Below are 23,894 nucleotides of genomic sequence, written 5' to 3' on the forward strand. Positions count from 1 at the left end.
TAGTAGATTATTATTTATGATACATTTCTAGTAAAATCAGACTAGAATCCCTATGTCCTCTGTGGGTTTTATACTCATAAGTACTTAACCTAAATATCAGAACCTAATATAGCTAACATCTTTAAATAATTGACAAAATAATTCTGTTTAAGAAAACCCTTTTGTGGACTGGAGAGATGGCTCAGAGGTTAAGAGCACCGACTGCTCTTCCAGAGGTCCTGAGTTCAATTCCCAGCACCCACATGGTGGCTCACAACCATCTGTAATGAGATCTGGCACCCGCTTCTGTGTACATAATAAATAAATAAATCCTTTAGAAAAAGAAAGAAAGAAAGAAAACCCTTTTGCAAAGGTCCAGTCCTACAAAGAGTTTAAAAATTAAATATATGCCTAGCTTTTCAGGAATGCAGCCATCATGTCAAAGATGTGGGCTTGTAAAAAGCACGCCCTAAGGAGTGTGTGATTGCTTAAAAACGTGTGAAGAACTTTCTGCCTCATTAACGCATGCAAACTGTTCCTTCCAAGACAGGCAGCAGAATGAGACTGTTTCCATGTGTTAACTCACAGATTCCCAGACGTGAACAGAGTCTCCTCCCCTTCAGATGCTGCTGCTGGAGGATTAGCTCGTCAGAAACAGAATGCAGAGAGACTCGCCAAAGCCAGGCTTCTTGGAGACCCGGATTTTAAATTTGTAGCTACTCTATTTCCCACTCGCAGGGAAACCCACAGAGACAGCTGACTGGAGCTAGTGCGAGCTCACCGACTCTGCATGGATGGCTGGGGAACCTGCAGGGGACCGAAACAGGCCCTTTCAATGTAGGTGACAGTTGCGTGGTTTGGTCTGCTTGTGGGGCTCCTAGCAGTGGGGCTTGGATTTATCCCGGGCGCATGAACTGGTTTTTTGGGACCCATTCCCTGTGGTGGGATACCTTACCTTGCTCAGCCTTGATGCAAGGAGAAGGGGCTTGGGCCTGCCTCAACTTGATGTGCCAGACCTGGTTGACTCCCCCTGGGAGGCCTTACCCTCTCTGAGGAGTGGAACGGGGTAGGGTGGAGGAAGGTGGCAGGGAGTGGGAGGAGGGGAGAGGAGAGGAACTGTGGTTAGTATGTAAAATGGAAAAAAAAAAATTAAAAGCTAAAAAAAAAAATTGTAGCTTCTTCTCCCAGTCACAGTCCTGTGTCCTGTGACAAACTCAAATGAAAACTAAACCTTAGTTGAGGTGTGGTGGCCTCCCCTTTAATCCCAGCACTCATGAAGTAGAAGCAGGTGGATCGATGTGAGTCCCAGACCAGCCTGGTCTACACAGCAAGCTCCAGACCAGCCAAAACTACAAAGTGAGACTCAATCTCAAAAATCAATGATAGGGTCCAGAGGGATGGCTCAGCAGTTAAGAGCACCACCTGCTCTCCCAGCATGCCTGATCCCATCGCAATGACCAGGCTGGGAAACAGACCCCTGGTCTGCCTGCTCTCAGTTTTCCTGGCTGGTTCAACACGATACAGACACTCTGGGTAACTATGTGAAGAACTCTTCTGAATTAGGAACTATTTCTTAGGTAACACATGGATCCTCATTATTCTGGATTCTTACTTTGAAGATGTATTTTTACTTGCTTTTATGTATGTTTACATTTTTAGCTCTTTTCTTTTTTTTTAAGAAAACAATAACAAAACCCAACAGACTTTACAGTTTCAGGGCCCAGCATCCCCCGGAACATAAGAAAACAATTACCTCCCATTTTTGATCCTCACCCACCCAACTGTTCCCGCCTTCACCTCCGTCTCTCAGGTCCTTGTCACCATGTGTTAGTGACAAACAACTTCAAAGAGCAAAGATTGATTTTGGCTCGTGGGTTTATTGGTTTTGGTGCATTCTCTCCTGGCTGCCTTGTTTCTCAGCCTGCGGTGAGACAGAACACCATAGTGGGAGCCTCTTTACTTCAGGAGTCCGTGAAGCAGAGCGGAGTAACGGGAAGGGGCCGGGTAAAGACAGACCTTGAGGGCATCCCTCCTTCAGTGACCCACCTTCCACTCTGCCACCAACTCCAACAGTCCACTTGAATTTTGAATAATCAGTTGATGAAGCCCCCGCTTAGGTCAGAGCCCTCACGATTTAATTGTCTCTAGAAACACTCTCACAGACATACCTAACCTAGCGTGTGCTTTTCTACTCTCCTGAATGCTTCTCAATACAGTCAACTTGACAAGAATAATCAATGCTCACTGTCGCTAATTCCTTTTTATCTGCATTTTCAATTAAAAATTCTTTTCATGCAATATATTCTGAGCATGCTTTTCCCCTTCCCCAGCTCCTCACACATCCTCCCTACCTCCCTCCCCATCCAACTCCATGCCCTTTCTTTAAAAAAGAAACACACAAAACACAAAATTCTCAACCAAAATATACAAGCAAATGACCACTAAGACAAAAATTCCCAAACAAATTGAAATATGAAACAAAAAAAAATCTACAAAATTACCTATGAGTTCATTTTGTGTTGCCTGCCTACTCCTGGACACAGGACCTACTCTGAAATGTGGCTAACATCCCTAGTGAGACTCCATAGGAGACAACTAAGTTTTCCTTTACAAGCAGGTGTGAATTGGAGCTAGCTTCTTGGTTGGGGAAGGGATCCCGTGTCCACTTCCCCTTTTCAGCACTGGGACCCCACCGGGCTTGGACCTGTGCAGGCCTTGTGCGTGCATGCTGCCACACTCTTTGTGAGTTCGTGTGTCATCAGTCCTGTTGTGTTTGGCAAAACACTGTTGACTTGGAGTCATTCATTACTTTGGGCTCTTATAATCTTTCCACCTCCCCTTCTTCATAGACCACCGAGCCCTGACGGGAGAGGTTTGATGAAAATATCCCATTTCGGATTGAGTGTTCCATCTCTCGCTCTCTGCACATTGTCCAGTCCTGGGTCTCTGTGGTGGTTCCTGTCTACTGCAGAAAGCAGCAGGTCTGATGACGGCTGGGTGAGGTGCTGCTCTATGGGGTAGTAGAACGCCATTGGGAGTCCTTTTAATGCTATGCTTCTTCAGCAGAATAATTTTTGGTTTTCCCTTAAGCCGCCCAAGCAGTGCCAGGCATGGGTTCCATCCCATGGAGTGGGCCTTAAATCCGATCAGAATGGGTGGTGACGTGCCAGTATTGTGCCAGTGTATCTTACAGACAAGTCACCATTTTAGATCTCAGGGTTTATGGCTGGTTTGGTGTTTACCTTTCTTCTCTAATAGTGTAACACGAACACTAGTCAGTAGGAGTAAAGGCTCTAGTTAGGCACCCGCTCAAATTCTCCATGTTCAATTTGTGGTGTGTGTGTATGTGTGTGTGTATGTGTGTGTGTGTGTGTGTGTGTGTGTGTGTGTGTGTGTGTGTGTGTGTGTGTGTTTCAGCAAATAAGGCCTTACCATCAGTTTGTAGGGAACAATCAATAGCCTTGGCAGTAGCCTGAGATATTTAAGGGTTTCCACTGGGGCCCATTTGGTTAACTACTCATGTAGTTAACTAAATGTAACCCATTCCTGGCCCTGGAGGTTTCACTTGGTGGCATGTCTAGTTGTCACTAATTTCTTGTCTATGCTTTGACTATTCCTTTTTACTTACATATTTTTAATTACACATTCTTAATTTTTCTCACTTTATACCATCTCCAGAGCCTTGCTGTCTCCCCTTAACATTATGGCATGTCAGTACTCAGAACACAGTTTTGGCATTTGATTGGGTTACCAAGTATCACACCACGCACTCAGCAGGATTCACCCCATCAGCTCTCATTGCTGGGTGTTTGAGCTGTTTCCAGTTTCCTGTCCAGAGGTTTTGCTTTTCCTTACAACACTGCAATGGAAATTCCATATAGACACAATTTTGAACTTGCAAATACATTTACAGGCTACATATCCAGGAATAGAGGACCTAATCAAAAGAAAGAGCACTTGGAGTTTGGGTAGATGATGTCACCAGCCTTCCTTGGAGTTGGTACAGTTGACTACCTGACCAGCTGTGTACAACACTGGAAGTCCTTATTACGTTCCCAAGCCCCTCTTCTCCAGAGGGGAGTGTGCTCTCTGATTATGAGCCACACTGAGTGTCTTTTCTTAGGTTCAGCATTCCTTTGCATTTCCTTTTCTGCAATCTGTCTATTTTTCTGTCCATTTTTCTATAGGATTGCTGGCTTTGGCTTGTGTATTTCTAGGCACACATTATTTTATCCCCAGCTCATCTTTCAGCATCCCTTACAGTGCTTGCTGGGATACAGGCTTTAAACACTTTCCCATGGTTTAAATCATGGTTGGAAACCTTTCCACTCCGTGGCTACAACAGGTTCTCTCATATTTCCTTCTGATTCTGTGTGTGGGTATGGTGCTGGGGTGGAACCTGGGGCCTTGTGCACGCTCAGCTGGTGCTCTACCACGGACTCCGCTCCCAGCCCTGGTGCTTTCAGGATTCACTTTGTGTGCTCTTCAATCTTCAATCCATTTTGAACTCACCCTGCTGTGTGTTGTAGGGCATGGATTCCCCCTCCACATCTGTTCTCCGGCTGATTCCTGTTCCTCCCGAACCACTTAGTCAACAGTCAGAGATAGTTCCCTGCTGATCTTAGAAGTGTCTCTCTCTGAGTGTGTGTGTGTGTGTGTGTGTGTGTGTGTGTGTGTGTGTGTGTGTGTGTGTGTCTGTGTCTGTGTCTGTGTCTGTGTCTGTGTCTGTGTGTCTGTCTGTCTCCCTTCCTCCCTCCCCCTCTTCTCTAGCGGGGAGTCTAGGGAGAGAAGAAGATATGCGTGTATTCATGTGGGTAAGTACATATGTGCATCTGGGTGTACACACATGGAGGTCAGAGGTAGACATCACATGTCTTTCTCAATCTCCTTCTTTCCTTCATTCCTTCTTTCCTTCCTTCCTTCCTTCTCCTTCTCCTTCTGCTTCTTCTTCTTGACAGAGTTCCTCATGAACCTGGAGCCCACTGACTTGCCTGGGCTGGTTAACCACTGAGCCTCAAGAGTCTGCTGCCTTCATCCCACTTCCAGAGGCCAGGGGGACAGACAAGGGGATCCGAATGGAGATCTTCATGCTTGCATGGAAAACACCTTACATACTGAGCTATCTCCCAGACCCTTTAGATACATTTTTTTTAAATTATAAATACTTGTTTTGAGGTATATTTCTGGGCTTCTGTTTGATTATATAGATCTATCCTCCTATTCATACTTACAAGAAATGAAACAATAAGAATATCTCTTGGCATTACATCTGTTAATTAAGTTTGGAGAATCGCCATTTCTTGGTGTCAAAATTTCTCAGCCAAGTGCGTGACTTTCTTCGCTTTGTCTGGGTCTCTGCTGGTTTTGGCGCGCTGTTCCGGTGCTTCTGTGGTTCCCTGTTCGGTGACTCTAGTAGATGTTTTGATATCACTATTGTAAGTGGACTAGGCTCAGTCAAATTCCAGAAGGAAGCACATGACCCCATTTGATTGGAAAACTTGGGATAGAAGTGGTGTTTACGGACATGTAGATAAGATAGGAAAATTCAGGGTGCAGTTTGGCAGCTTTCACTCAGCAGTGCGGGTCCCTCATCCTACATGGCAGCAGAAATGCTTGAGGAGAAGTTACGGTGACAGAGAAAGGAGCTGTAGCTTTGGTTCAGGAGTGTGTTCGGCCACTGTGGCCCCACCAGGGACCCCAGCCTGGAGGGGGAGATGGAGGCGCTGCTTCCTGTGACCTTGCTCTGAGATCTTCTACTGTGCTTCCCACTGGTGAAACTCAACAAGAGGGCAAGAGCATGAGAGAGCCCACTGACAATACAACTAAGTCTTCCTGGGCACTCAACAGATGGAGTTAGGCAAGAATAAATCTAGAAGATAAATAGTATGTCCAGCTTGACATCCTTTTTTCCCATGGAAACTACTGATATATTTTATCTTTGAAAGACATTTATTTTTATGTGTTGTAAGGTGCAATTTGCATTCAATAAAATGCATAGATTTTAAGAGACTAGTTCAATGAGATTGACAATGTATACAGCTATGAACACTCCACAAAAAGGGAAATTCATATGTGCTCCTTCAGGCCATCTGTTTCCCCCAACCTGGGTACAAGAAAATGACTTACCAGATTTTTTTTCACTGTAATTTAGTCTTTTATAAAATTTCATATAAATGTCTTTGGGGTCTGGCTTCTTTCATGTTGCATGAGATTTTTGAGTTTTGACAAAGTTTGTTGCACAGCCATGCTTGGTGGCACACACCTTTAATCTCAGCACTCAGGAGGCAGAGGCAGATGGATCTCTAGGAGTTCAAGGCCAGCCTGGTCTATGTTGGGAGTTCCAGATCAGCAAAGCCTCATAGTAAGACCCTGTTTCAAATAAACAAACAAACAAAGATTGCTACATGCACCAGCACTTTATTCTGACATTTTGCTAAGTATCTCCTGATATGTGGTGTGTGACTCCTGTATTCATAGTAAATAACATTAAGAATTGTGACTATCTGGGTTGTTTCCAGTTTGGAACCACTAAAAATAATGTCTCAGAGTCCTGTCTTTACTGTATTTATGTGGATACATATATACTTGCTCTTGGCTACAGAACTAGTGATATTGAGCATTTTCAGTTACTTACAGGCTACTTAATATGTTCTTTGGGAAAAATGTCTGTTCAAATCTTTTGTCCAGTTTTTGGTTGAGTAACTTGCCTTCTTATTGGTGAATTGTTGTAGTTCTTTATATGTAGGACAAGGGCCCTTGTTGAATATATGCTTTACAATTCTTTTTTTGCTTGTTTCTCTTTAAAGAGAGTTGTCAATAAAATTCTAGAGGCCAATATTCCAGTAAGATTTTGTTTAGGAATGAATAAATAATAAGATTGTGATGCATGTCCTAGGCTGGGGTGCTTCTGCTTTATGGGAGTCCAGCTCCGACCTATCGAAGGGTTCTTGGAGGGAGGAGAGAGGAATGAGGAAATTATTAGATAGAAAAATAGACCTAGGCAATGAGAAAGACCAAGAGAAACACAGAATAGCTTTGGGACGACCCTGGGTCAATACTCAGTCACCTTGAGATTTATTCTAATGGGCTTTTTATATACTACCACGGGGAGAGGCAAAAGACCTCCCCCTTTCAAGATCAAAGCACAATGTACAGCCAAGTGTAGACCCTTCAAAACACTTGGTAACCAACCACACCCATGATCAAATCATCCCCTTATGCACCCTGCCGGGTAAAGCAAGCTCAGATTCTCTGACCTTGAGTGAGGCTTTACTAGGGAGTCTCTGTGAGCCCCCATACTGCTTCAGTTCAAGGCCATGGATTTTATGTACAGCACTGTTGTTTTTTTATTTTCTTAAAAAGTATTCAGTTATGGTTTCTGTTTCTTCTCCTAATGAATTATTCAAGCGAATTTAAACCACTTCCAGAGGCTGGCGGCACAGCTCAGTGATAGAAGGCTTGCCTGGGCTTTGTCTATCCCTGCCTCTGAAAAAAATTCGAATTTAAAGATTATTTTTAAATTTCTCCTTTTGCCAGCAATCATTATTTTATTGTATTTTAATCAGAAAAATCTTGTTTTTTCTGTTTCGGAGGATTTATTGAAGTTTTCTTTGTGGTCTACTATATGGCCATTTTAGTAGTATTCCATGACCATCTGAATGAAGATTAGCTTATGTTTTCAAGCTATAGATTTTTTTAAATGTTATTATGCGTATGGGTGTTTTGCCTCATTTATGTCTGTGCACCGTATGAGTGCAGTTCCCACTGAAGCCAGGAGAGGACGTCAGGTCCCCAGAGCTAAACTTACTGGCTGCTGTGAGCCACCTTGTAGACTGTAGGAACCGAACTCGGATCCTCGGGGAGAGCAGCCCGTGTTCTTCATTGCAGAGTCATCTCTGCATCTTAGAATTTATTGTAAAAATCTTCCTTATTGTTTTGTTTCTTTGTCTCTACGTAACAAAAGCTATTGGGGTCCAGCCCCTCGGTAGCCTTCTCTCAGAGTGTCAGAAGAGATGCTAGTGGCGGATTAATCTGAGGGATTCTCTAATAAATTTCGTCTATCCACTTTATTCTTCTGAGTCAGTTCTCTCTCTACACAGCTTCTTTTCTGCTCTCATAAATTGCTCCTTTCTTAACTGATTCTCTCTGCCTCTTTCTGCTGTTCCTTCTAAGTGCTACCTTAATTCTCTCATCTTAGTTCTGCCCCATCTTGGTCTTCCTCATCTCGTTCTTCCCCACCTGGCTCTCCCTCATCTTCCATCTTGTCCTTCTAGTTCTCTCTTCGAGTCCTCCATCTAGTTCTCATCTAATCTAGTTCTCCTCCAATCTAGTCCATCTCAGTTCATTCCTCTCCAGTTCTTACCCATCTAGTTCTTCCATTCTCTTTTTTCTTCTCCGTCCCTGCTCTGAAAATAAAACTGCCTTTTATCCCTTTGACCCTTATCTCTCCAAGTTATCTCAACTCCCGCCGTTTCTGGCAGGGCAGGGGTAAGTGTGCTTAGTTGCTAGGCAACTTGGCTAGGCAACTTCCCTCACAGCTAGATGTACCTGTAAAGTAGGAACCCTTTAATTCTGAGTTAACTGTTAAGGATGGATCTAAAACTAGAGATAAGACTTTGGATAGGAGAAAGTTAAGCTTAATTAGCACACCCTCCAGGTCTTCTCAAACAGATAGTCTGGATGCTTAAGTCTGTTCTTAGAGAATCTGTGAGGTATCTCAGATAAGATACTTTCATCCGGGAATGGTCCTGGCCGGATGCTGCTAATGATGATAATTACAGAAAGGCCTGAAATTAGGAATCCTGACTGCGTTACTGCACAGAAGGTTATCTAAATATTCCATTAGTAGAGGGGAAATTGTGCCCAATGAATGATGAAAAAGCTACAATAGCACACGAGAAATTCATAGCAGGAAACAGCTAATAATCAAAAGCCAGTATCACCAAGGCTCCTTGAGCCTCAGCTTGACCTCTGGAAGGCCCTGGATTCTTCCAGGTATTAGCTTGTCATAATCAGCTGAAATCCTGCTTCATATTACTGCGGCTTGCAGCATCTACCCTGGGCTGGAAGTGGGTTAACAGTAAAAAGCTGCTACTTTTACTATGTGTCTTCTTTCCTTTTTGGAATTCCAGGAACTTCTGCTTAATATTATTGGAGCTCGAGTTGTTGTTTTTTGTTTGTTTGTTTGCCTGAATTATCCATTTCCTTTTTGTTCTAATGTAATACTTCCCACCTGAATTCTATCATGTCTGGACAATTCTTTTATTTCCAGCCTTCTGCAGTCACCTTTGTAGGCAGATTTCCTGACAGGGCCATGGCACGAAGTGGGCTTTGTGAGTGCGCTTACACTGCTGTGTCACGCAGGTCGCATCTTAGACTGACTGCATCATTTTGGTTCATTTTCTATTTTTATAAACTTTACAAGCCTCTCATTGAGTCATTTGCTCTGTTTTATACTTCAGGTGAGGTTCGCATAAAATGAAACCTCAAATTATCTGTGTTTTAGAAAATGCCTGTTACTCTGCTAACACCCAGTCTCTCGTGCCCTTCAGCATGTATCATCTCCCCACTACAGAAGTTTGGCCTCAGTACTATTGCTCACTAATGGATTTCCATCAGTAACATCATTCTTGGTACCATTATATTGTTAGTTATCTGCTAGAAACAAATATCTGCTTGTATGATCTACTGACTTTTTCCAAATCTGTGGCTATCCTTCCAGAATGTTCCCAAATTCATCATGATGTCTGGATACATTTATGTGTTGGTTTCATGTGTTTGTTTTGTTGTTTTGTTTTTCAAGACAGGCTTTCTCTGTGTAGCCCTGGCTGTCCTGGAACTATCTCTGTAGACCAAGCTGACCTCAAACTCACCGAGATCCACCTCCCTCTGCTGGGATTTAAGGCGTGAGCCACAACCGCCTGGCTGGTTCCATGTGTTTTAATAGCACTTACATTCACATTTTTAAAACTTTGTTGGTTACATTTCAATACTTAATAGCTCTTAAATCCAGACTTTAAAATTGGCTGGTAAATTTCAGCACTGCTTTTCACGTGGTTTAAATTTCGTTTTCACTGAAACGGGGCCGGTCTTTCCCCGCTGCAGCCTCACTGGTCATCGGGTGCACTCTTGTTTGCTAAATGAAGCCCTTGGGGGAGCCACTGTCGGGGAGGTTCCTAGGATGCTGTGTAGGAGCAGGATTGGCAAGCCTTCCAGGCTTCCCAGTCCAGCCGGTGTCTCTGTTGCCATGGAGATAGACTCCCTCCTACAATACTACTCAAGCGGGGGATCCTTGGAGACTTCTTCCCTACTTGGCTGCTCAGAATCAAACTGGCCCCAGGACAGTAGCGAAGCTGCTGAGATGGAGGTGACTGTACTCTGAGAGCAGCTTTGTGTTGGGGTTCCCTGAGCCACAGGTCCAGTCACCTTCCTAACGCTCCTTTGTCCCCTCAGGTTGCTCAGTCCAATGGCAGCTGGTTTGAGCAGCCCTGATGTTCACGGAGAATGCTGGACGGCTGAACTGTTCATTATTTTCGTCTTTACTTTCTTGGGTGTGATTTTCAGGGGAGGGAAACCGTACTAAATTACGCAGCAATGCTCACCTCGGACTGCTGAGATGCTGGGATCGGGTAACTTGACAGTCACACACAGTCCTCCGTACTCAAAAGTCCCACCTCCTGTTCTTAGTCCTGCACATTGCCAAGAAGCTTTGTAAATTTCCTCCGCGGCTTCTCCAGAGCCGTTTTCCTGAGGGAAGTCAGTGTAGCACAGGAAGAGGGAGGTGCTTATTGCTACCTCCATTCAAAACTGGTCATCGGTCCAGATCCCGCCTTTGACATCTTGGTGATGTTTTAGGGGCTTCAGTGCGTTTGGTTTTCGTGGACTTTCCATTTATGCAGATCTGCATGTTGGAAATCTCAGGGATCATAATGCCCTATTTAAATCTATTTAAACTATCCTTATATACATTTATTTCCAGAAACACCCCTCTCTCCTCTCTCTCCTCTCCTTTCTCCCATTTGTCTCTGTCTCTCTCTGTCTCTGTCTCTGTCTCTCTCTCTCCCTCTCTCCCTCTCTCCCTCTCTCTCTTTCTCTCTCTCTCTCTCCCCATCTTCCTGTAAGATGTTTTAGCTTTCCTCAGTGTGTAGCTGTCTTCATTTGCAATTCCCCCCCCCCCCCCCCCACACACACACACATTCCCACTTCCACAATCTGGTCTGATAGGCCAGGCTTACAGGCACTTTACCTTGTTGCTGGGATTTCATTTCCCTCTCAGATGACAATTTGAAGCAGATGGCCTTAATTATTGACGATGGGGAACTGAACCCATCTATTAGTGCCAGCAATTCTGGCTTTGGATATTGCCAGTAAATTAGTGTCTGGGCAAAGACCTTTTGTGACTATTTCCATGACCTCCGTTGTATAGAAGGAATAAGATCGCTGCAGACACGACAGGGTAGCATTTAAATATTTCACTCTCAGCTGAGAAGATATGAACCATGGCACAGCCAAGCCTGCTAAATACACCAGCCATCCATTTAAGGATGATTACCAAGGATCAACAAAGTACAGCACATGGCTGCTGCACGTAACATGGAGGCATCTCCAAGGCACCTGAGCAGAAGCACGCTGGCTCTACGGGAACATTGTACCGGAAACACTCCGGGGAGAGCAGACTTCTCCTGCAAGAGAGCCTCATTGCTTGACAGATCATGTGAAAATGTCGTGGAAAGTAAGTCTGGAGGTTGGCAAACTGGTTTTGACTAGGTTGTGTGAACTTGGCCAACCCATTTAATTTCCTGAGATTGTGGTTTTCTTCCACTAAACCAGAGGTAGCGAATGTTCTTGCTGGGTCCCCGTGTGAACTGGAGCTGGTGTGCAGATCAAAGGTCTGGTCCCTGATCTACAGGTGCTCCGTCGCCTGTTGTGGCAGCAGCTGTGTGAAGCAGAGACTCACAAGCACTGTGGTATCATCCCCCAAGGGATGCTTTCTGCACACTGTGAAGGATGCTGCATCCTCCTCTTTGTGTGTGGATGCGGGAGGGGTTCAGCCAAGGTGAAGGTGGAGCATCCTCTCTATTTCAAAATTAACTGTCCTGATTCCACCCCATCTCTGCTAGGGGTTCAGCCTGACTGCTCCCCACAGGGTGCCAGACTTTTCCTTTGAAAGCACTGTTACCCCTGCTGCTCCCACAGACCTCTTCAGAGCCCTGAAGCCACCTAAACCAGCTCAGTAGCTTAGACTGCGCTGAGGCTGAGCCTGCCAACTCCCCTTGTTCGCCTCACTTCTGACTATATCCAACATATTTTATGTTGTAAGGTTCTGCGGCTTTTAAAGTATTGTAACACTTAAAACTTAATAAAAGTATCACCTGCATGGCATTCTCTAGAAAAGTTTTTTATGAACTCTTTCAGATCTTAGAAAAAGATGGGCTGTGAATTTGGCTCTAGGAGTTTGATCCCACCTTCAGGTGGGTCACAAAACTCTCGAGGTTTATTCACTGACACCTGAGATGCCCAGGTTAGCAATCCCCTGTGCCTCAAGTGACTGGAATTCTGCCAAGGACCAACAAATTACAAATTCTCTACTTTCCGGAGGACATTTCAACAGTCGTTCCCCACCTTATCCACAGGGGGACATGTTTAAAGACCTGAGTGGATGCCTGAACCCATGGATGGTCCCAAACCCTTGATATAAACTGTTTTTCCAGATATGTGGTGTGGCACTGGGACAGTAGCTGAGTGCTTTACATCCTGACCCACAAGCAATAGGCATCCAGAGAGACATTGGGCCTGGTATGGGTTTGAAACCTCAAAGCCCACCCTCAGCGACACACCTTTTCCAGCAAGGAGATCAATTTACCACAAGGATGAGGATGGTTTAGCGCTCATCTGGTGAGGAACGAGCAGGGGCTCAGCTTTGCGGGACATGGGACACTGCAAGGAAAGGCCAAGGGAACCTTCTAGAGCTAGTAACTGTCTTCGTGGAGAGCCCACATGGCAAACCTCTCTCCCCGTGACTTCAGACACATGCACTGTGGTGTGCAAGTTATGTCAAGAAATAACATCAGGACAGTCTGGAAGTGTTTTGCTTTTTCGTAACGGGGTCTTCTCAGGTAGCCCAAGCTGGCCTTCAAGGTTGATATCCTTTGGCCCTCCATCTCCTAAGAGCTGTGATGACATTCATGAGCTAGGTCAACCAGCTACTCTAACAATATTGGACTTTATATCTACACAAAAATTTAATACTTTTCTATTAAATTTCATTTAATAGAAATGGAATGTATGATGGGCTGAGCTGAGCAAAGTAGGTTGGTTGTATAGGCAGAGAAAGTCATGAAGGAGGGAGAAAAAAAAACAAAGACTAAAACAAAGGGGTCATTTAAAAGCTATGAGCATGGATTAACTGCACGGGAGCACACTGGGACATTTCCATAGGCTCAGGTAATATATTTTGATCATATTTACCCCATCTGGGTTGGTCATTGCCTGACTTTTCTAAGGTGGGAACAGAGACGGAACTATAAGCAAATAACTTATTGGTAATATTTGATCACCTCACCTCACCCTTTTTGTGTAAGGATGAAGGCTGCTTTGCCACATCAGTGACACACCGAGAAATTGGATTTCTCCCTCCCTCCCCCTCCGTCTACCCTCCCTCCCCCCCTCCCTCCCTCCCTCCCTCCCTCCCTCCTCCCTATCTCTCATTCTGATCTCTCAAGTAAAGAGTTTAGCTTCAGATTGTGACATGGTTTAGCATGAGCCTTTTCATCTTGATTTCCCATGTGGCCCCACTATCCAGGCGCTCGGTCCACAAACAATGTCCTCATGTTAAGTTTTACACAGCATCAGGATACATGAAAGTTTTTTTCCTTCCGTTACAAGAAAAGGAAGAGGAAGAAGAGTTATAGCTGAAGTAACACCCCGACATGACAGTCGCTAAACAATGACCTTCCCTGGCATCAGAGTTCTGTCACACTTGTTTAGGAGTATAACCAGGTACTCTGCAGAGGGCATCCCAGTGTATTGCTCCACCGACTCCTGAGAACACGCTGCTGATCAGGCTCCTCCTGCCAGAGGGAAGAAAGAACGCGTGTGAAGGTTCTCCTCACTCTGCAATGAGTAGTTTTATTTTTAACATCTGTGTTTTGCTTCGGACTCAGTTTGCTTTTTGATTGGACATAGCAGGAAATGCAACACATGCTGGCTTAAAGAGTCGAGAGACTGAAGGCCTCACAGAAGGGGCTATAAGATCTTGATTCTTAGTGGGCTAGCACAGCTGCGCTATTGCTGCCCCAGGACCCGTGCCTGCAGCCCTGTTCTGCAGACCGCCATGTGGGATCTGGTTTAAGCTTGATGCTCTTGTGGGGGTAAGACTACATCTGTCCCCATTTGTTCAGGGAAACGCTCTAGATGGTTCAGAAGAGTGAGGGAGACTCTCCCCGAGATCTCAGCAAGCCACTCTGTGTCTTGTTTGTCCTCGTTCTAGCAGGATGTATCACCACAGTTTGCTGTTTGTGTGTTTGGTATTACAGCTGAGGAGCCACTGCCTAATTCAAAGTAATCACTGTGGATTTTCTTCACAGTTTCAGTTCTTACATGTAGGGTTGTGATCCAGTTTGAGTTCATTTTGTGTCTATGGTATGAGGTAGAAGTCAAACTTGATTTTCTTTCTGTGTGTCGCTAGTTGTCCCAGGATCATCTGATGGGGAAAAAATGTGTTACTTTTTCTGGTCTGATATGAATGATTATTCATCTCAAATCAGAAACCAATGACAGCCCAAAGAAATGAGTCCATCTGGGCTGGAGAGATGGCTCAGAGGTTAAGAGCACTGACTGCTCTTCCAGAGGTCCTGAGTTCAGTTCCCAGCAACCACATGGTGGCTCACAACCAACTGTAATGAGATCTGGTGCCCTCTTCTGGCCTGCAGACATACATGCAGGCAGAATATTGTATACACAATAAATAAATCTTTAAAAAAAGAAAAAGAAAAGAAAAAAAAGAAATGACTCCATCCAAGTCCAACTTGGTCAACCAATGAGCTTATTGGGGTTATTTATAGGAGCATGAATGACACCCTCAAACAGCCGCATCACAGACCAACCCCACCTCTCCATGAAGGACAACCCCCAGAAGCTGTACTGATGGAGTTGTCCATCCAGTTAACCTTCCACCATCTGTGCACACCAGCTTCTCCCGAGCCAGTGCAGCTGTGGCGGGGTTATGTCAGCTGGGGACAGACAGGCGCTATGGAGAGGCGGTAAACTCAGCTGATGATCTGTTGCCTCTCCCTCACGCCTTCTGTGAGGGAACATTAACAGTCCTGATCCTGCGGGGATGAAACAGCTGCTCTGATTTCAGGATCGCACCTTTGTCAAAAGCCAACCAACCATAAATCCAGGGCTTTGTTTGTAAACAGCCTTATTGATATCCGTGTGCACCTTTATGTAACTCTTACACTGCCAGGATTATGGGAGCTTCAATGTAAAGCTTTGAAATTAGAAGTTGTGAATCTTCCGACCTTCTTCGTCTCTTTGAAAACTTCGTTCACTACTCTGAGCCCCGTGAATTTCTGTGAGTTTTAAGATGCACGTGTTAATTTCTGTCAGAAAGGCAGCTGGGATTTTGACTGGAGTCATCTTAAACCTGTAGGTCAAGTCAGCAGCCTACAAATGTTGTCATCTAGTCCACAAAGTAGACATCTTTCACTTATATTTATTTTAAACTCAACTAAGTTCCATAGTTTTCAGCTGGTTAGTTTTTTGTTTGTTTGTTTGTTTTTTGTTTTTTGTTTTTGGCAACTTGACACACACTGGGATCACCAGGGAAAAGGGCCTAGATTGTGGACTTCCATCTATCCGATTGGCCTGTAGGCAAAAATGTGGGGCATTTTCTTGATTAATGATTGGTGTGGGAGGGCTCAGCTCACTGTGGGGTGCCACCCATGGTTCCTTGGCTGTAAAGACAGCAAACTGAGCAAGCCAGTAAGCAGCTTTCCTCCACGGCCTCTGCTTCAGTTCCTGCCTCCAGGTTCCTGTCCCGGCTTCCCTTCAGTGACAGACTCCAACCTGTTAGGTGAAATAATCCCTTTCCTCCCCCATCAGCTTTGCTTGGTGTCTGGTCACAGAGGCAGAAAGCAATCAGGACACACGACTTGCACTTTAGAGAAGGATATTTGTAAGTATTTTATTCCTTTTGATGCTATTATTGGTTAAACTGCGTTCTTAATTCCATTTGCATATTTTTAGTTGCCAGTACATAAATGCATTGATACCCTGTGTGCATGCACATATGTGTGTGTGTGTGGATTTGGAGGCCAGTGGTTGACACAGAATGTCTTCCTCAATTGCTTTCCACCTTTTGTTGACACAGGGTGTGTCACTGAACTTGAAGGTCCCTGATTGGCTGTATTTGCTGGCCAGCAAGTCCTAGGGATCCTCCTGTCTCAGCCCCCTCAGTGCTGGGGATGCAGCATGTGCTGCTGCGCCTGTATTTTTACTTTGGTTTTGGGGATTCAAGCCCGGATCCTCCTGTTTATAGGGTGTATTGTTAGTCACTAGAGGAACAGAACTGATTTTGTGTGTGTGTGTGTGTGTGTGTGTGTGTGTGTGTGTGTGTGTGTATGTAGTGTATTCCTAGTTAGAGTTACTATTGCTATAAATAAAACACCATGACCAAAAGCAAGTTGGGGAGGAAAAGCGTTTATTTGGCTTACCCTTCCACATCATGGAAGAAGTCGGGACAGGAACTCAAGCAGAGCAGGAGCCTGGAGGCAGGAGCTGGTGCAGAGGCCATGGAAGGGTGCTGTTCTCTGGCTTGCTCCTTATAGCTAGCTTAGCCTGCTTTCTTATAGAACCCAGGACCATCAGCCTAGAGATGGCACTACCCACACTTTGGCTGGGAGCTTCAGCAAAAAGTTCCGGTCTCTACCAATGTTAGGGATATTTTCATGACAATGTATTGCCTTATGTTATACGTGTGTCTGTGTGTTAAAAGAAGACCTATTAGATCGGCTTACAGGATGGGGTTGGGGTAGCCCAACAATGCTTGTCTCACCATAGAAAGGCCAAGAATCTGGTTGTTGCTTGGTCCACAAACCTGGTGGTCCACAATCCCAATGTGGTGCCGAAGTGCTGGAAGCAATGGTTCTTAATCTGTGGGTCTCAGCCTCTTGGGTGGCAGATCAGATATCCTGCATTCCAGAGATTTACGTTATGATTCATAACAGTAGTAAAATTACAGTTATGAAGTAGCAACTGAAATAATTTTAGTTTCAGGGGTCACTGCAACCTAAGGAACTGTATTAAAGGGTCACAGCATTAGGAAGGCTGAGAACCACTGGACTAGAGGATCCACACCCACAGGACAGATGAACTTGACAGCAAGATGGAGGACAAGCAGACAAAAAGCAAAGTCTCGAAAAACCAAAAAAAAAAAAAAAAAAAAAAAAAGCAAAGTCCATTTTTTGATCCCCTTCATCTGGGTGACCACAGAAAGGTGCCACCACATTTGTTATGGGTTTGCTGCTTCAAATAATATGACCGTTGTCATGAAAATACCCCTAACATTGTAAGCAACTGGACCTTTTTGCTGGAGCTCCCAGCCAAAGTTAATGATACACATTAAGGGTCCTTTAAGATGTGAGATTGTGCTGGGCGGTGGTGGCACACGCCTTTAATCCCAGCACTTGGGAGGCAGAGGCAGGCAGATCTCTGTGAGTTAGAGACCAGCCTGGGCTACAGAGTGAGATCCAGGACAACCTGGGCTACACAGAGAAACCTTGTCTCGAAAAACCAAAAAAAAAAAAAAAAAAAAAAAAAAGACGTGAAATTACTGGCCTACTGTGTGCTCAGTCCATTTGTTTAAACTGCCTTTTAAGAGAACAAGTAATGACCAACCTCACTTGCCTTGGGTTTTCCATGCAATCAGCTTTTACAACCTAAGCTAATGCGTAGCTGTAATGTTAAAATTGTTTTCTTCCATGCCCCTGAGTAATGTATGTGTGTTATGATAATCCTATCCATCACAAAGGCTGAAAGCAGCATTCTTCTCTTTCTTGAGAGAGTGTTTGTTTGTTTGTTATCTGAGTGAGCTGGGGGCAGGTGGAGGGAGTAACTTCATCCCTTGTAAACTCTGTTCAAGATTTCTGTAAGGAGCTCTCATTCCTGTCCCGTGGGATGCTTTCTGTGCTGTTCAGTAAACACAGAGCAAGGTCCTCTGTTAGGGACAGACACACAGACACAGGGTCAGACAGATTCATAGGACAGCATTCAGATAGGCACAAATCCAGACTCACACACAGACAGACAGGAAAACACAGGGAGAGGTAAGTGAGGAAGTAAAATTTCTCTAAGGGGAAGTGTTATTTCCATTCCTAAATGTAACAGCAGCACTTTACTGGAGACCGAGTTTTCAGTAATACATTCAAACTGACACACCCTCAATTTTTAGATACCTTACGGAGGTCCACACACTTGTTAAAATTCATTGGCTATTATGCTTAAGACAATTGAACTGCATATATAGTATACCTTGCCTAAAGAAATTAATGTGTGGTTTAAAACCCCAAAGAGGAGTAGTTATTTTTAGAATGAGAATGTTGCAATAACAGAAAAGAGTCTGTGTTTATGTAATCGGACCACTTTGTCATTAAGGAAGGTCTTGCCCAGAGAGAAAGGAGGGGTTGTGTTCAACAGAGCGCAGCTAACAACTATGAATGGAAAAAGAAAGCCATTCAAAGCTAATTCCCCCACAAGAGTTAAGTTGCCCTACTGTCGGTGTCTTTGGAGGACAGTATAGGCTCTAACTCATATTGCACTGACATTTAGCTTGTCAGAGCAATCTTGCAAACAGACATTTGTTTCTCTTTTAAAAACAATACCAAAAAAAAAAACCATGTCTTTGCAAATGCTTATTGAATTTACCTCCATCACAACCAAAGAAGAGGCAAGAGCAGGGTTCCCAGGTTCAGCAGTACTGTTCACATTTGGAGGCCCCTAAGAATGAATATTATGCCATCCCGGCCACATCGCAAAGGCAGAGACTACAGTTTGACACTTACTAGTGAGGAGATGTGTGTGCAGAACTTCTTGTTGACTGCCAGGTTTTCCTGACTCCGGAGACTGATGGGCCCTTCAAACCCAAACACACTGTGCTTCTTCCAGAGAGCTCATGGTTGGAGGGAATCTAGGGAACACTCATTTAGTGTGTTGGTCAGTTTTTGTCAACCTGACACATGCCAGAATCATCTGAAAAGAGGAAATCTCAACTAAGAAAAAATGGGATTCATCATATTGGCCTGTAAGTAAGTTTGTGGGACATTTTCTTGATTAATGATTTATATGGACTCACTGTGGATGGTGTCATCCCTGAGCAAGTGGTCCTGGGTTACGCAAGAAAGCAAAGAGAGCAAGCAATAGAGAACAAGCCAGTAAACAGTGTTCCTCTGTGGTCTCTGCTTCTGTTTCTGCTTCCAGATTCCTGCTTCGAGTTCCCACCCTGACAGCCCTTCATGACTGACTATAATCTTCAAGGTGAGATAAACCCTTTCTTCCCTGTCTCTGTTAACTTTTCTATTGTTGTGATAAAACACTATGACCAAGGCAACTTATAAAGGAGTTTGCGGGGGGGGGGGGGGCTTACAATTCTAGAGGGTCAGAAGCCTCACAGCAGACAGGCAGGTAGAGCAGTAGCCGTGAGCTCACACATCTTGATCCATCATCATGAGGCAGAGAGGTAACTGGGAATGGTGTGAGCTGTTGAAACCTCAAAGCCATCCCCAGTGACAGACCTCCTCCAACAAGACCACACCTCCTAATCCTTCCCAAACAGTTCCACCAACTGGGCACCAAAGGTTTAAACATATGAACCAAAGGGGATCGTTTTCAAACCACCACACTACCCCAAGATGCTTTTGGTTGTGGCATTTATCAAAGCAATAGGAAGCAAACTAAGAGCCGCTGTGGTACTTCTGAACACACAAGACTTTGAGATTTTTTTTATATATGAAATGAAAGAAAAATAAACCAGGTCTTCCTTCTCACAGGCAGGGTAACTCCTCTTCAAAACTAGCAAGCTCATCACACCTCGGCTAAAGCAACCCTGAATGCAACCAGCCAGCATTCACTGAAGACAACCTGCTTATTACATCAGCTGCTACTGGGGAAATAACCTAGATGTTTTTGAGATTTATTGTCAATAATCACCCTTCAAGAACACTTTATCAAAATACTATTAACAACAGATGAGTGACAGTGCCAGGCAAGGTCCTGATACCTTTACACATGGTCTTCAGTGTAGTAATGAACAGTAATACTATATAGTAATAATAACTATTTCAGTGAAGAATGAATAATGTTTTAAGTTATTAAAATTCATTAAAATGATCCTCAGTGTTATAAACTAATCCTGAGAATAGTTTGGTAATTAAATAAAATAATATTTTTGGAAACAGAGTCTTACTATATAGTCCTGGCTATCCTAGAATTCTCTGTGTAGACCAGGCTGGCCTCTGCCTCCTAAGTGGTACAATTAAAGGTGTATACCACCACACCTGGCCAAATAATCTTTTAAAACCATTTTATGGTTCATGTCTTTAATCCCAGCACTCAGGAGGCAGAGGCAGGTGGGTCTCTGTGAGTTTGAGGCTAGCCTGGTCTACTTAATGAGTTCCAGGATAGCCAAGGATACACAATGAAACTCTGTTTAAAAAAAAAAATATGAACCAGAGTGATGGCTCAGCAGGTAAAGGTGCGTGCCACCAAGTCTGATGTGATGACTGGAATCCGGTCTATAGTCCCCACATGGTGGAGGCAGAGAACCAACTCCTAAATTTGTCCTCTGACCTCCACACATGTGCCATGGCATGTGCACACACACAAAATAAATAAACAAACAAATGTAGAAAGGTTTAAAAATCACTTTGCATCCCCAATAAACTCAATAAATGTATGTTCATATAATAGACAAGTAAAATACCAAGCATATATATGTGTGTATGTAACATTTTATTTCATGAAATAGTGATGAACTTTCTGCTTCCAAAATGATAAGCATATCAAAATCCACCACAATGCTGTGCTTCAGATTTTCCCACTGAAGGACGGTCCTATCTGTCATCTAGAGTCTATTAGGAACTACTTTGGCTGAGCCCTGAAACTGAGCTCTCATGTATCAGTTACCCAGGATTGATCTGACATTTGCTTCCTGCCAGCAATCATGCAAACAGATCCCGAGAATCACCTTTTAAAAATACAGTTGCAAAAACATGAAATTGACCTTTGTAGGAAGCAGGGGTTTATGAAGCTAGGACTGAAAGGTGTGTGCAAAAATAAGAACTTAAGATTGGGGAGCCTGTGGCAACCTTAGGCTCCCTCTGTGTGGCATCTGCAGGTGGCCAGAGCACACTGAATTGAAGAGAAAGCTTTTTCTTCCTAGAAAAATAGATAGAGTGGAACAGAAGCAGGAGGTGGTCATAAGTCCCTATTCTCTCCTTAAACCTACTTGAAAAGAAAGACTGAAATATTAAAACCAGAAGATCCTACCAGCCATGTCTTCCAACAACTGGTTTACAGACCAGAAAACTGGGCCAAAGGGTGATTGACTCAGGTCCAAGCTTCTCCACTCCATGGCATCTCTCCTCCTCTCCCATGTGACATTTATGGATAATGTCCATCTAGGGAGGTTTTGCTGGTGGGGATGGACTTGGGTCCTCTGCCACTGAGAGGCAGTCAAGGTGAAAGTAATTTTCTGATTCCTGATACAGTCTAGCACAGGTCACTTGGAGGGTGACGAGGGTTCCAGACCTCTAAGGAACACTGAGCACATGCAGGGGAACTAGAATTCACTCCAGACCCCTCCTTCTGGACAAGTGGCTGACACAGATGTTCTGGGCTTCAGCATTAACTTCATCATGACAGCTATGAACAGTTACAGATAGCCTGGCTTGCTCCAAAAATTGCTTCCTACAGTCTTTTTTTAAAAAAAAAAATAATAATTATTATTATTATTTTAATTTCATGTGCATTGGTGTTTTACCTGCATTTATGTCTGTGTGAGGGTGTCAGATCCACCAGAACTGGAGTTACAGAGAGTTGTGAACTGCCATGTGGGTGCTGAGAATTGAACACTGCTCCTTTAGAAGAGCAGCCAGTGCTCTTAACTGCTGAGCCATCTCTCCAACCCAAAATGTGTAGCTCAGGCTTGCTTCAAACTCATAATCCTTCTGCCTCTGCCTGCTTCAGCAAATCCTACATGTGTGTGCGCGCCACTTAGAGTCTTAATAGAAAGTGAAATTAAGCTCAAAGAATTCATGTACTATGCAGGATCTGTGACTCACATTAATACAGCAGACATCTGTGCAGTCACCCACAGGTTTGAGGACTCCCACAGGTGCCCAGGTCCCTCCTAAAAAATCCATTTGCCTGGAACCTCCATGAACCCTTCAGCACGCTTTCCATCATCCGTAGATAATGTGAAGCATGCTAGGCACCTACAGAGCACTGCGTCTGTGTGGATTCAGCATAGGGCTCAGGGTATGGCAACTCCAAACGTTGCTTTTGGGAGCTGTCTTATCTTGCTTTCTGTTGCAGTGATAAACACCATGACCAAAAGCAACTTGGGGAAGGAAGGCTTTATTTCACTTCGAAACTATGGTCCATCATCAAGGACAGTGGGAAAAAGAACTTGAGGTAGGAACCTAGAGGCAGCAGCTAATGCAGAGGCCATGGAGGGGTGCTGCTTACTAGCTTGCTCCCTATGGCTTACTTAGCCTGCTTTCTTATACCACCCAGGACTACCTGTCCCGGGATGGCACTGTCCACAGGGGGCTGGATTCCTTCCATGTCAACCATTAATCATGAAGATGCTGCACAGGCTTGCGTACCGGTCAGTCCGATGGCTTCATTTTCTCGACCGAGATTGCTTCTTCTCAGTTGTTGCTGGCATGTGTCAGGTTGGCACAAAAACCTAACTGATAACACTAACATTTTGGATTTTTTCCCAAAAAAATATTTTTCATCTGTGGTTGTTTGACTGTAAAAACCATGACTTATGCATATTATCTTATCTCAAATACTATATATTTAAGTGCACATGTCTTAAGTATCTTTTGATTAGAAAAATATACCAGACTATAAATGCCTGCATTTACACATATATGCATTTTTGTATAACAGTTGGATTTGTACATCAGTCTATTTATATTAACAAGATCGTGTGTGATTCTATTCTAGAAATAAAATGAACTCTTGAACTGCCAGTGGAATATAAAGTGACTCTCCTTGTCTAAGGAAAAGGCTGGTGCCATTTCTGAGACACCCAAAATATTCAGAGACCCCCCCTTTACCAGTAACCTGCATTAGTAGTCACCCAATTTCAGTTCCACAGTCCGTCATACTCCTCCCAGAAGTCAAGGGACAGCATAGGCTGCCTGGAAACTGGGTGTAAACACACAGCACTTGAATTAGATCAAGGCTCAGGAAAAGCGTGGCTTTCCTACTTCCCCACATTCTGGCTCAATAGTATTTAACTAAACACTCCTCCTGCCTTGACTATTCTACCCAAGAGGAGCAGCTTGACGGGTTGTGAAAAGTCACACCCATCCCGACAAGAGGGAACCCCTTGCACATATTTCTGCCCCATGACTGCTGGGCAGCCTCGCTGCTGCCATCTTCTGGAGGGTCCGGGCTGAGCAACACTGAGAAGATGATTTTAAAATCCCAATTACCTCCAAATGAGTAACCTCAAGTTATGACCATGTGTTATGGTGGAAGGCTTGGCTCCCTAAAGAGTCATTCTTGGAAGCTCTTGGTGGCCTGGAATGACCTGGGAGTGATGAATAAAATCCAGACATTGTCCCCTCGGTCATTTAAACTTTTCTTTTACGTGTATTTAGTTGTGTGTGGTGAGGTTTATG

General features: G+C 44.1%; 1 long non-coding RNA gene across 1 annotated transcript; it reads left to right on the forward strand.

The window, feature by feature from the left end:
- The first annotated feature begins 546 nt into the window (after positions 1-546).
- Positions 547-23,237, forward strand: LOC128107309 (uncharacterized). The gene is made up of 3 exons (XR_008217039.1): positions 547-816; positions 19,456-19,512; positions 20,025-23,237. It is a non-coding gene; the product is annotated as an uncharacterized LOC128107309 (long non-coding RNA).
- Positions 23,238-23,894: the final 657 nt, after the last annotated feature.

This window comes from Peromyscus californicus, unplaced genomic scaffold (genome assembly GCF_007827085.1).
Source record: "Peromyscus californicus insignis strain IS unplaced genomic scaffold, ASM782708v3 Scaffold_12__1_contigs__length_115047231, whole genome shotgun sequence".
In the NCBI taxonomy this organism is placed as follows: Eukaryota; Metazoa; Chordata; class Mammalia; order Rodentia; family Cricetidae; genus Peromyscus; species Peromyscus californicus.